Genomic DNA, 13,499 nt, shown 5'->3' with positions numbered 1-13,499 from the left:
TGACTTTGAAAGATATTTTCTCTAGGCTGGTTCATTTTAAAACAAGGACATTTAGATACTTACCTTCCCCAGGGGCATTTTGAGAACATCAGGGAACTTACCACTACCTGTGCGCCCACTCACCACCAGTGAAGCAAAAAGAACACACCTGTTCATGTTTTATTGACAAAACAGTTGTGCCATCAAGAGATGAAACTAAATTAGTGGTAGGAACTCCTAGCCTTCTTGAATTGTTTAAAAGTCATCAGGGGCTGCTCTCACATGGCAAAGAGTAAGAAAGAAAAGATATTTTTCCATTTCTTTTTTCTTTTCTTTTGAGACAGAGTCTCGTTCTGTCTCCAGGCTGGAGTGCAGTGGCGCGATCTCGGCTCTCTGCAACCTCTGCCTCCTGGGTTCAAGCCATTCTCCTGCCTCAGCCTCCCGAGCAACTGGGATTACAGGCACACGTCACCACGCCTGGCTACTTTTTGTATTTTTAGTAGAGATAGGGCTTCATCATGTTGGCCAGGATGGTCTCGATCTCTTGACCTCATGATCTGCCTGCCTTGGCCTCCTGAAGTGCTGGGATTACAGGAGTAAGCCACCGCGCCTGGCCATATTTTTCTATTTCTAAAGTATCCATAATTGTTTGAGACAACACGGTGTTCCAGAAGGAGAGATGAAGAGGGGAATTCCAGCAGGTAATTTCCTAGATGGGGACTCATGGACCCTAAGCCTTTACCACTGAAGTGCCCTTCTTTCTCTCTTCCCCCAGGCATCCAGGATTACTGTGTTCCACTGAAAGAAAAGCAATGCCTTTCAAAGACTTATTCAAGTTTATTAGTGACTTTTGTGGCTATCCATACCAAAAGTATTTCAATTTACAAAGACAAAAAATAGGGATAATGTTTCCTTTTTATAAATTAGTTTCGGCTGGGCGCAGTGGCTCGTGCCTGTAATCCCAGCACTTTGGGAGGCCCAGGTGGGCAGATCACAAGGTCAGGAAGTTGAGACCAGCCTGGCTAACATGGTGAAACCCCATCTCTACTAAAAATAAAAAAATTAGCCGAGTGTAGTGGCACATGCCTCTAATCCTAGCTACTCAGGAGGCTGAGGTAAAAGAATTGCTTGAACCCAGGAGGCGGAGGTTGCAGTGAGCTGACATCGCGCCACTGTACTGCAGCCTGGGTGAGAGAGCAAAACTACATCTCAGAAAGAAAAAAAAAAAAGACATTAGTTTGAAGTGGAGGGGTTTAGGGACATACATCATGTCTTTTCGGGATATGTATGAATATGGGAGAAGAACTTAGGGCATGTTTCATCACCCTCTTCAATTCTTACCATACCAACAGCTTTCATTTACCTTGTTTCATTTTCATTTACAATGTTCTAAAGCGCCTACTTTATAATAGGCGCTTTAGAACACTGTATCACATTAAATTCTACTATCTTATGAAAGGTGAGTTTATTTTACAGATAAAAAAACAGAAGTTCAGATAAGTCAGATAAATTGCCTAAGAGCACCTGCTGTGCTGTGCTTCCAGTCTGAGGTTCTCTCCATGATCCATGAAGGTGAATAGTCAGACTAGCAACAAAAGTCTTTAGGAGCAACACAGGTCCAGTACCCAAGACACATAAGGTTCCTTAACTCAGGTGTTCTTTCGGCTCTTGGGAAATTGTTTTCCTTTCCTTTAGCTTGGGTAGCTATAATCCTTCTTCCCCGCGAGAATAAACACACATTTTACTCTCACCTGCCACTTCCTCTACTATTCATTGTCAGAGTCCTTCACTCTGAAATTTCACCCTGGCCCCAGACTCCAGCCCAGTCTCGCTCGCCATTGGTTGGGAAAGCTACGGAGCTCCGCCTTTGAGTAGTGATGGGCTATATAAGAGGGCACCCTTGAGTGAAAAGGCAGTAGGACAGGCGCTCACCTTTGCCTGATCTATACCAACAGTGCTCACAGTTTCTGAGCCAGTGGTGGAGGCCTGGAGCAGCAGCCCACGCTGCCCTCTGCTGGTTACTTTTGCCATTTTCTGTGCCCTTTTGACAGCTCCAGGGATCGGTGCCAGCATTTGTACTGCCAGTTCAGGCATCTGCAGAATGGTAGAAAAGTGAGGGCGGTGGTTGCAGTCGCTTGGAGGTGCTCCAGGTGCAAAGGAGTTGTGTTGAATCCACAGGTGAGAAAGGGACGCGAGAATAGTATCAGGTGGGCTTGGAGAGAGGTTGATAACCAACTATTCCCACGTTTTCTCTCCACTCCTCCTTAGGAGGTGCCAAGAATTTTCCTGATTGGAAAGAGGTGGAAGAGCCACTTTTCAATCATGTAAAAAGTAGTAGTAGTAGTACTAATGGTAGTGGTACTTGTCTGCGGTACTAAAGTAAAGCATTGTAGAAAGTTGAGTACAGCATTACTCTGCCTACAATATATAAAATGACCAAAAGGGATATGTTAACTAATTTTAAATGGGCTACTCATCCTCAGACAGTTGGCATAGTTTGCCTTGTAAAGTGCAGTGAAGGTATTTTGAGGGGGCTGGAAGGGGAGTGGGCACATGAATGCCAGGAGGTACTGGTGTGTGTGGTCTCTTTTCCTCCCTCTCCTGCTCTAAAAGTGAGAAGAGGGTCTCACAACCAGTGCTGGTTGGGGAGAGGTTATCTGTTTTCCCACTGCTGACCCTCTATGCCATCCATAACTAATCCTTCATTTTCTGGACAGGTTTTCTGGACCTCTGACCTGCTTGCCCTGGAAGGCATCATCAAACCAGTCCCTTTTCAGTCTATCAGTTTCTCCCCCATTCTGAAACTCCTTATTTCCTTTCGCTGATGCTCCCTAATCATCCTCTTCCTCAAACCTCAAAGGGGACTTTCAATTCTGTTCCCCCATCCCCATAGGTGTATTTTGCTGCTTTGTTTTCCTCTCCCTTAACTACTCACAGTGACACAGGTGAACCCCCAAACGGGGGCTCAGTTCGGGAGGGTTCTTGGCCAGGTTCAAGAGCCAGCCAACAGTGAAAGCAAGCAAGTTTTTAAAGAGAAACCATACAGCACAAGTGGCGGCTCCATAGACAGCAGGGCTCTCCTGGCACAGCAGCACTTGTGGACTGCCGGCTAGCTATATTTATACCTACTTATAATTACAGGCTAAGTAAGGGGTAGTTTGTTCAAAAACTTTCTGGAAAAGGGGCAGGGAGTTTGTGGAACCATATAAAGTAACTTTCTGCCATTGCCATGGCATTTGTAAACTGTCATGGCACTGGTGGAAGTGTCTTATAGCATGCAAATGGAGAGCCCAGAGCGGGAGCTATAGCATGGGTTGCTGCTATATTTATATTCACTCTTAATTCCATGCTAATTAAGGGGTGGGTTATTTTAAATTTTCTAGAAAAGGGGCAGGGAGCTCCTGGAACCATACAAGCGAACTTCCAAGTGTTGCCATGGCATTTGTGAACTGCCAGGGCTCTGGTGGGAGTGTCTTTAATAATGATCAGTGAGAGCAAACAGGTTGCTTTCCTTGCCCTCTTTCGGTTTCTGGCAGCTTTCTCTGCTACATCCTGTTTTTGATCAGCAGGAGCCTTACTGGTGCTGGAAAAACAAGTCCTGATCTCCTACCTCCCTGCTGCAATGGAACTGAAGATCAGCTCCTATGGACTGGCTATGGTGGGAAAGAAGCACCAGCACTCGCCTTAGAACTAGCAGCCAAGTCCTTCTAACGTGCCCAGGAGTAAGTCTTCCCAGCATCACACACCCAGGATCAGCAGCCTTAAGTTCTAGCCCCTATTCCCTCTTTCTTCCTCCCTCCTGCCACAAGCGTGTCCTAAACATGCCGAACAGTGACGGTGCTACAGAGGTCCTGATTGACGGTGTTTTTTGCAGGCCTTTTGGGTGGGCCCTCAGTTCCTGAAACCCTGGGTTGTAGAGGGAAGCTGTCCCAGAGATATTTGGAAAGGTGGTTGGCTTGGGCGGGCGTCAAGAGCATCTCTTCCATCCCTCAGGAGGAGTGGGCACCAGCTCCCCAGTAACCAAAAGAACTGCGGGGCCCGCGGGGCTCCACGGTGCCCAGGTGGGTGGACCTACGCGCTGCTCAGATGGGGGCGGGGCCAAAGTCACCAGCTCAGGAAGTGGTGGGCGAGGGGCTTGCGTGGGCGCATGAGCTCTTTGCGAGGACCAGTAAATGGCATTTCTTGGGAACAGCATCCTAGGAAGGCGCCTAGGATGCCGTGCACAGATTTGCTGGTTGTTAAGAAACAGGTGCAAGGTATCCTCTCTCCATCACTCATTCCCAACGTGGAATTACTGTAAGGAGCTTCCCGTGCTCTTGTGAAAGGTGGAAAAGGTAAGAAGAAAACTGGCTGTTAGGCCTCTGTTAATTCTGGTGAAGGCAAGGAATAATGACCAATCAAAGGAGCTGTTCCCAATCAGCTCTAGCCTGAGAAAAGATTGTAAGCATGCCTTCAAACTTCAAAATTAACCCTCCAAATCTAGCGTCTGGTGAAGTTAAAAAACAAAAAACGTAACACTGTTCGTGGCAGGGAAGGAAAGTATAATCATGTTTTTTCAGTAGTGCCCCCAAAGCACTATTTAACAGCCCTTTCTAAATCATTGCAACCAAGTAAAACCCAGCTTAAGCCAAAAGGCACTTCCTCCGCCTGCTTATCTGGAGTTTACTGCCCTTTCCAAGTTAATTTAAAGAGAAACTAGATCCAGGCCTTTATCTTTGGATCCTAAGATAATTCTCATTCTTGTGCGTGCGCCTCTCCTTCCCCGTCTATCAAAATGTCACATTTCCACTACATTGTTTTGGATTTCAATCACGTTAATTTCTTAATAGGAAATGAATGGTAAGTTGAAAGACTGTTGAGCCAGGAAAAAGCTTATTGTGTGAAGAGGAAGCATGTGTGTGTTAACAACATATGTAAGCAATCTAAAATAAATTCAGAATTTTAAACAATATAATTGGGACCACATCTCAGATCTGAAATCTCTTGTTTGGGAGAAGGGAGAAAGGTATAAGTTATCCTGTAATTGATGCAGGAAAGTGTATCTTGGGAAGAGATCGTATTTCTCCTAGTAAAAATTAGGGAAGGAGTTGCCAGGGTGTTGTGGACAGCTGTTACTTCAAGCCTGTGTCTTGTCACTCTCCTGAGTTTCCTCAGTAGTGTGGATCTAGCTACTCTGGAGTTGTGTCTATCAATTCTTAGATTTTCATGGTTGTTAAGGGCTCGGGGTTATTTTGTGTTTGAAGCATTCTATAGATATGAGGGACCTTAGAATGTTGAGGCTTACTAGAGGAAGGAAAGACTAATGCTTTAAATACACTTTTTTTGTGGACAGTGGAGAAGTATCAGTAGATAAGACTACATATGGTTCTGTGTAAGTGATATTCAGTTATTCTAAGTTTCCAAATTGTCATTGCTTGGTAATGTGAATATTTTCTATAGAAAGCATGTCACGTTTGACACAAACAATTATGCACAAACAAGGCCTATCCTACTGTTGTATAGTCACATTAGTAATAAGGTGTAAATGTATTTTAATCAGTCGTGGGAATGAGACATTTGAAAAACTTAAACAGTGATAACCATTGGCTTCTCATTCTCCTTCTAGAACTGATCACTTGGTAAACTACCTCCTGTATTTAAAACTGGATTTGGAAGGGTTAATGTCTTTCTGATAGAAAGCTACCTCTCCAGGGTATTCTAGAATCTGAATTTCATCATGATTGTAATGATAAAACAAAACTTATTTTCTACTGACAGTCCTAGAAATAACTATGGAAACATTGGAAAGAATTAACAGAAAAATGAGTCAGTCAAGGCTAAGGTTGAAGAAGAGTGATCTCCAAATGAACTTCAGCACTTGAAGAACTGACTCAAAGCCCTGTGGCCTCCTTGAATGACACAGATGTGAGGCAAGATTTTCCTGAAAATAGCCTGCTCCCAGAGGAAAAGGGAATTGCACCATCAAAGAGCAAAGACAGCCTGGAAAGTATGTGATGGACCTCAAATGTCCAGAGACTGATCTTGAATATGATCCTTTCCTCAATTATTCTGCAGAGCTACTTGGGGCATCTAAGCAAAGCAGGATGAGGCTGATCAACAGCATTTCTGCCACTTGAAAACATCTGTGAGTGAAGATTGCCACACGTCCCGGGAGAGCCAAAGGCCTTCTGTTTCACCAATAAGAATTAAAACATCGTCCAGTATATGAAGATGATCTTGTAATAGATGTGCCTCCAGTCATACCCACTTCTAAGAAATCTGAACTATTTAGAGGCTTCAAACATCATTATAAGGATAAATGGATACATATCACACCTCTGAAGGAGAAAAATCTTAAAATTAGTGGCACAAAGGAAGAAAAAAGATAAAAGCCAACTAACCACACAAATAGATGATGACAGTAACAAATTACAACTACTTACATTGCTCATGAAAACATCACCAGGTATTAAAACTAATGTAAATTGATATCATGTTAAGAGTACCTAAGAAGGGAAAATTTGGGGATGAAAAAAAATCATGACTGCATTTTAGAAGGAGGTTCATCTTCCGCACCTCTCAGTGGCAATGAAATAAAGTTGTAATCAGTTACCCAAAGAGCAAAAAACATGTAAAAACAAATTATGATACTCAAAAAGAAGAAACTAGATGTTGGTATTCACCACGCCAGTTCCACATTTCTTATTCAGATGACCTTGCAAAAGACAATGTGCCAAGAATGCAGGATAATAATCAAGATCTCATGACTTTTGAAGACAGCAAATTAGCCAAATTTGATTCTGATCCAATCAAGTCTGATAAGGGGTGTACTGAAGATGACACTCCCTGTCATTCTGATGACACTATGAAAGAATGTCTAAGTTTCTAATGAGTTCACTGAAAGTGAATCTCATAAGGAAAAGACTGCTAAGCAGGTTAGCATTTTTTTTAATTCTTGTTTTCTTAAATCTAAGAGTTTTGCTTAAATACATATTTTATATATGTTCTAAATTCTATACAATATACATGTACATAACACACATATTCTAATAGTTTTGATCAATAATATATTGGAATGACAAGGCAAAAGCCTTGATAAGTGGCCAGCCATAGTGTCTGGCAGAGTTGACTGTTTCCAGAGGCCATCGTACTATATACAGTAACTTATAGTTGACTTCTTAAATTAGCGGATTCTTTTTTTGTTTGTTTTTGAGATGGAGTCTCCGTCTTTCGTTCATGCTGGATTGCAGTGGTGCAATCTCAGCTCACTGCAACCTCCGCCTCCCAGGTTCAAGCAATTCTCCTGCCTCAGCCTCCCAAGTAGCTGGGACTATAGGTGGGCACCACCCCACCCAGCTAATTTTTGTATTTTTAGTCGAGACAGGGTTTCACCCTGTTGGCCAGGCTGGTCTTGAACTCCTGACCTCAAGTAATGCACCTGCCTTGGCCTCCCAAAGTGTTGGAATTACGGGCGTGAGCCACCGCTCCTGGCCTAGAGGATTCTTTTATAGGAATCTATAAGTGTAAAACTATCCAAATTCAATTTTTTTGTGAATTTTTATTAAAAAATTTGTCCACTACTTTGTTGCTTACATTCATATGGCTTTTTGAGAAACATGCTAAATTTGCCTTTACTATGCTGAAATTGGATAATTCTTTTTTCCACTAGGCTTCAGAAAAGGATATGTTATATTACAAAAACACTTCTGGACCAAAAAAGGGAATTGCACAGTCTGGCAAATTTGATGTGAGTTATTTAGTTCCTCATCTCCACCCAGCTCAAAACTTTATATAAAGTGTATACCTTGTTATTTCCAGTTTTGTTATTCTAGGATTACTTCTCCTTTTGTCCACTAGGGGGCACAGTTTACTGGCAGTCAGTACATTGATTCCTGCTTGTTAGCATTTTCTTGTCCATTTCCCCACCCCACCCACAGATCTGACATTTTCATTAAAAGCAGGTATATTATCATTGTATAGCCTCTTAACCACAAATTTTAAAAGTCGATCCTCATTATTCACAGATTCCAAATTTGCGAATTCACCTACTCAATAAAATTGATTTATAACCTTAAAATCAAGACTTGCTGTGCTTATGAGATCATTCACAGACAATGGAAGTGGCAAAAAATTTGAATTGCCTGACATGCACATTCCCAGTTAAGGCTGAAGAAGGTGACACAGCCTTCTTGCTTCAGCTCACACACTGTAAACAAATGTCCTTTTGCAGTCTGTTTAGTGCCAGGTTTTTTGCATCTGTATGCTTTTTCTTGGTGATTTTGTGCTGAAAATTGCCCCTCATTGTAGTGCTGTCTAGTGCTCCTAAGCATAAAAAGAATGTGATGTGCCTTACAGAGAAAATATGTGCTAGATAAGCTTTGTTCAGGCATGAGTTTTAGTGCCGTTGGCCACAAGGGTATTAAATGAGATGTCTGTAAACATGACACATACATAAAGCAAGATGATATATTGATTGACCAAAAAAAAAAAAATTTTATATATATATATATATGACCAGAGACTTACCTGAACCTAACCCCCCATATTTTTTGTTTTAGGTGCAATGGATTCAATGTTCACTAATTCTGAGTTTGTGGTGACTTACAGAGTATAACTACCTGAAATAACAAGAATCAACTTTAGTTTTTCAAAATAATTTGAAACTTCTGTAATTTATAAGTGCTGAAGTTCTTTTATGACATATAAAAGATAAATTGAAAAAGCAGTTCAGTGAGTAGTATTCCTTTAACACTTTTGTGTTTAAAAAGTGATATTTAGGCCGGGTGTGGTGGCTTATGCCTATAATCCCAACACTTTGGGAGGCCGAGGTGGATAGATCACGAGGTCAGGAGATCGAGATCCTCCTGGCCAACGTGGTGAAACCCCGTCTCTACCAAAACCACAAAAATTAGCTAGGCGAGGTGGTGCGTGCCTATAATCCCAGCTACTCAGGAGGCTGAGGCAGGAGAAGCGCTTGAACCAGGGAGACGGAGCTTGCAGTGAGCCAGGATCACACCACTGTACTCCAGCCTGGCAACAGAGTGAGACTCTGTCTCAAAAAAAAAAGATACTTAACAGACTTTCTGCATGGCAGAAAGAGTTTATACTTCCAAATCACAAATGAAAACCTGAATTTCAGTTCTTCATAGAATAGTTGGATGTCCTTGGGCAAGTTATTTAATTTTTCTGAACTTCAGTTTCCTTATCCATGAAAGGAAAATTGAGTGCCTACCCCAGAGTTAAATATATAAGTACTTAATAAATGCTAGTTATCTTCCTCTTATTGCTTATAAAGTTTTTTGGTGGCTAACATTATTTTCCTTTAACTGCAAATGTTGTGGTGTTTATAGTTTTAATTTTATTGTGCTATGTAAAAAAAAAAACCAGGTGTGATGGCGCATGCCTGTAGTCCCACCTACTTCCTACTCCCTGTTACCCCCTTGCATATGATTAGTTGTATATAAATAGTTGTATATAATTCTTGTATATAAATAGTTTTTGGCTTTGTAAATAACTGTTTCCTTAGAATTCTCACAAGCTGAAATAATTGGACTAAAGATAAAGAATTTTAAGATTTTTAAAGCATGTTGCTGCATTGCGTTCCAGAAGGATTTTGACAATTTATAGTCCTCAGTGTTTTGGAGTTCTCTTCCCTTACCTACGATGCACATTATAATTTTTTAAAGCCTGCAAATCTGGTTAAAATTTCATTGCCTTATCTTATATTACATTTCTTTAATTACTAGTGAAGCTAAACATTCTTTCACATGTTTCATTCTCTTATAACAAATGTTGCTGTGGAGAAGTCTGATGCTTGCCTGCTATTTCACCCTCTGAGTCACTTGATACTTTTGTCTGGTTATCCAAAGGATTCTTCCTTTAATTCTGAAGTCCAATAACTTTAGTAGATATGTCTTATTAGCTATTCTATTATTTCTGTCTATATACAAAGTATCACTTGTATGAAGTTTAATTTTTTAGTTCAAGAAAACTTTCTTAAATTATGTTTCAATAGTTGTTCAATTTTATTATTTGCTCATTTCTGAGGATACTCCAACTATGCATGCATTGGATCACATGTGGCATTACAAATGTAGTCCATTTACTGTGTGGCTGGCTGTAAGGCCCCCAACGAGCTTCTATGACAGAAGAAAGGCAAAATTATCAATCTTATCAATTTTTCATCATTTTCCTTTGTTTTATGTTGATGCCCTATAGGCTCCAACCAATAAAGAAATCATTAGACCACTCAGGGTACCAGTCCCACGGCTAACAAGCCCCACTGGAATCATTCGGGCCCAGCACAAGCAGTAGAGATAAAGGCTGCCATAACGAGTGGGAAGGCTTTTATTGATGCCACTTCAGAACAGAAGAAAAATGCATCTACATGTCCAGTCTCTCAGACCCAAAGGAAAGGTTTGGAAAAAAGCTTTTTTTAAAAAAATCACTTATTTAAGAAATGGGATTTTACTTCATTTAAAAAAATATTTCCTACAAATCCACATGTTACCAATTATAGTTGAGTCAATGACACAGTTTTACATGAAACAGTATGATTGATATTTAAATATTTCGTCTACGTCTGTTTTTTGAGACACAGTTTCACTCTGTGGCCCAGGCTGGAGTGCAGTGGTGCAATCTCGGCTCACTGCAACCTCTGCCTCCCAGGTTCGGGCCGTTCTCATGCCTCAGCCTCCTGAGTAGCTGGGCACAGGCACGTGCCATCACACCTGGCTAATTTTTTTTTTTTTTGTATTATTAGTAAAGATGGGGTTTTGCCATGTTAGCCAGGCTGGTCTCAACTCCTGACCTTAAAGTGATCCACCCGCCTCGGCCTCCCAAGTGCTGAGATTACAGACATGAGCCACCACTGCCGGTCAATACTTTGTTTATCTCTAAATGCTACACAGTAGTAGTACTATTTTACAAGTTTTTTATCATTGCTTTATCAATTATCTAAATTCATTCTTCTGAATTATACTGGAGTTGGTTATTGGGATTTTTTTGCATTTGAATGTTGTCTTCTTCCAGGTTGCATGTTTCAAACCTGTAAAGGAAGTGTTGTGAAATTTTGAATTAATGATTAAACTCTAATCATCTGAGGTTAATGTCATTAAAATTTATCTTTTTTTTTTCTTGTTCATGAAAACTTATTAGAATATTCACTCACAACGGACCTGCATCTGGATGTAGTTCTTTCAAGAGAAAACCCAACTGCAAAACCAACCAGATCGTTCATTCCTGTCAAAAGTATTGCTTCTCTTTCTGTATAGGCGTTATAAACTAAGTATGAACATGAGACTTGTATTTTGTCATATCCTGCTTACATATAGAGTCCCTGGAAGAGTGGCTATATTTTTTTCTGAAGCTTTCAAATTCAGATAAATGCCAGACCCAATAGAGACAAATGTCCACATTTTTTAGGTTACCGATGAATACAGTTATTTTCATTATGTAATTTGTGACTGTGTCATTCTTAGATGTTTTGTTGATCCTATCCTTGGAAGTAGTAGACATTGTTTTAGACTTAAAACATCTGTAGCTATGGTTAATTGAAACCTATTCAACATTTTTTAAAAGGAGAGTTTCAAGCTGTGTCCAGTGAGGGTGTGTATTTGTATATGTATATGAGACAGAGACAACTCTTTACTAAATAATGCCATCAGTGAGATGCTGTTGTAGCCTTCTTTAAGTAATTCTCATTCTACTTGTGGTGCTGATTTTCCTCCCTTGTTTTCCAATTATTCTGTAGCAGAAAACCACCTGGCAGTTTTAAGGTTTTCTCCATCCCTAAAAGGTCTTCGTACTACATGCAAACAATTACTGAGAAGTATCACGTTGGCTTGGTTTTATTTTTCCTCAAAGATTGAAGCAGATTAACTGATTTTAAAGTTCTCCGGGTCTTTTTATAAGTCCTTCAGAAGAAATGCTAAGAGTTTATAGCTGGGATCACTTTAATATTAAGTATACTCAAGTCCTTCACAAATTTTAAGTCCAAGCATTTTTCTTAATGATGTGCTATCATTAAGACGTTGGGATATATATTTGAAGGATGGCAACCTACACACTTTGCTATATTTGAATCAGAGGAGCAAATCCCAGTTTTAGGAATGTGGTTGTGGAACAGCAGTACAATTCGATGAGTGATCAGCTACCATTGTGGACATGCAGGTAGCAGCACAGACATGGCAGTCTCACTTCTCCCTTTTGTGAGTGTAGGTAATTTTATACTTTGTGTTTATTCTACCTCTTCAACTTGATACTTGAAATTGCTTTTCAATTTAATTTTGATATAACTGACCTAAGGTAGTTTTACTTCTTCCATATACTCAGTAGGAATATTAAACAGAAACATGTCTTCTTCTTTTCTCTAATAACACTTATATATTTAACAAGAGGCCAAAATATAAGATGGCTTATCAGAAAAGACCTTCAGTAGCATCAGAATTCTCATCCAAAGTACCTGATGAAGTAAGACAACGCTGTTAACCTCTTTGTTGAGAAGTATTTGGAAGTTTGTAAAACAGAGGATGAGGCTGTTTACAAGGTTAGTATTATATAATATAATTTATCTGAAGACACACACATTGAATAAAAAACTCATGGAGCACAACTAGCAAATAACTTTATTAATATTCTCTTCATTACATTTTCAAAACCAGGCCATAGGACTGGTTCAGTTCCTCTTGGGTGACTTTTGTGGTCTTTTTCAGTTCCCAGAAGTCCCCTGGTTACTTCTAGGGGGTCTGGGCAGGGTGAGGACTGTCTGCTAGCCCCATCCTCTGCACAGGGGAGCCCCATGGCTCAGCAAACCTAACAAAGGGAGTGCGGGAACAGCAGTGGTACTAAGGGGTATGCTTGTCTTATTCCTGATCCTAGGGGGAAAGCTTTAAGTCTTTCTTCATTAAGTACAATGATAACTGTGGTGTTTTTATATATAACCTTTATCAAGCTGAGCAATTCCTTTCCATTCCTAGTTTGTTGAGTGCCTCATTGTGTTAGATTTTGTTAAATGCTTTTTTCTTCATCTATTGAGCTGTCATACAAGTATTATCCTTTATTCTATTAATATAATACATTGCATTGACTTTTTTATGTTAAACTAACCTTACATTTATTTGATAGGTGGTCTTGGTCATGGCATATAATCCTTTTTTTGTATGTTGCTAGGTTACATTTCCTAGTATTCCATTGAGGATTTTTGTGTCTATATCACAGATATTGTTCTGTAGCGTTTTTTGTTAGTGTCAATGACTTTTTAAAATTGCTATAAAATATACATAACATAAAATTACCATTCTAACCGTTTAAGTGTACAATTCAGTGGTACGATGTATATTCACAATGTTATGCAACTATCACCACTTTCCATTTCCAGAGCTTTTTCATCATTTCAAACAAATTCTGTACCCATTAAATAACTCCCCATTCCTCTCTCCTTCCAATCACTGGTAATCTCTATTCTACTTTATGTTTCTATGAATTTTCTTTTCTTTTTTAGACACAGTCTCACTTTATCACCAGTCTGGAGTGCAGTGGCG

At 40.1% G+C, this 13,499-nt stretch overlaps 1 long non-coding RNA gene across 5 annotated transcripts; it reads left to right on the top strand.

Moving 5' to 3' along the window:
- The first annotated feature begins 532 nt into the window (after positions 1–532).
- On the top strand, positions 533–13,499 carry LOC103878272. 5 transcript variants are annotated; one of them, XR_638376.4, is made up of 6 exons: positions 533–680; positions 3,549–3,701; positions 5,737–6,893; positions 7,628–7,705; positions 10,177–10,374; positions 11,116–13,294. It is a non-coding gene; the product is annotated as an uncharacterized LOC103878272 (long non-coding RNA). The 5 variants fall into 5 exon arrangements; XR_001895786.3 differs by lacking the exon at positions 533–680 and adding an exon at positions 13,460–13,499 and having other exon boundaries at positions 1,134–3,701; positions 11,116–12,505; XR_001895788.3 differs by lacking the exon at positions 533–680 and adding an exon at positions 8,517–8,688 and having other exon boundaries at positions 1,134–3,701.

The sequence above is a fragment of the Papio anubis genome, chromosome 13, assembly GCF_008728515.1.
Source record: "Papio anubis isolate 15944 chromosome 13, Panubis1.0, whole genome shotgun sequence".
Lineage (NCBI taxonomy): Eukaryota > Metazoa > Chordata > Mammalia > Primates > Cercopithecidae > Papio > Papio anubis.
The sequence above is the reverse complement of the archived record's forward strand: the minus strand, read 5'-3'. Positions and strand labels throughout refer to the sequence as shown.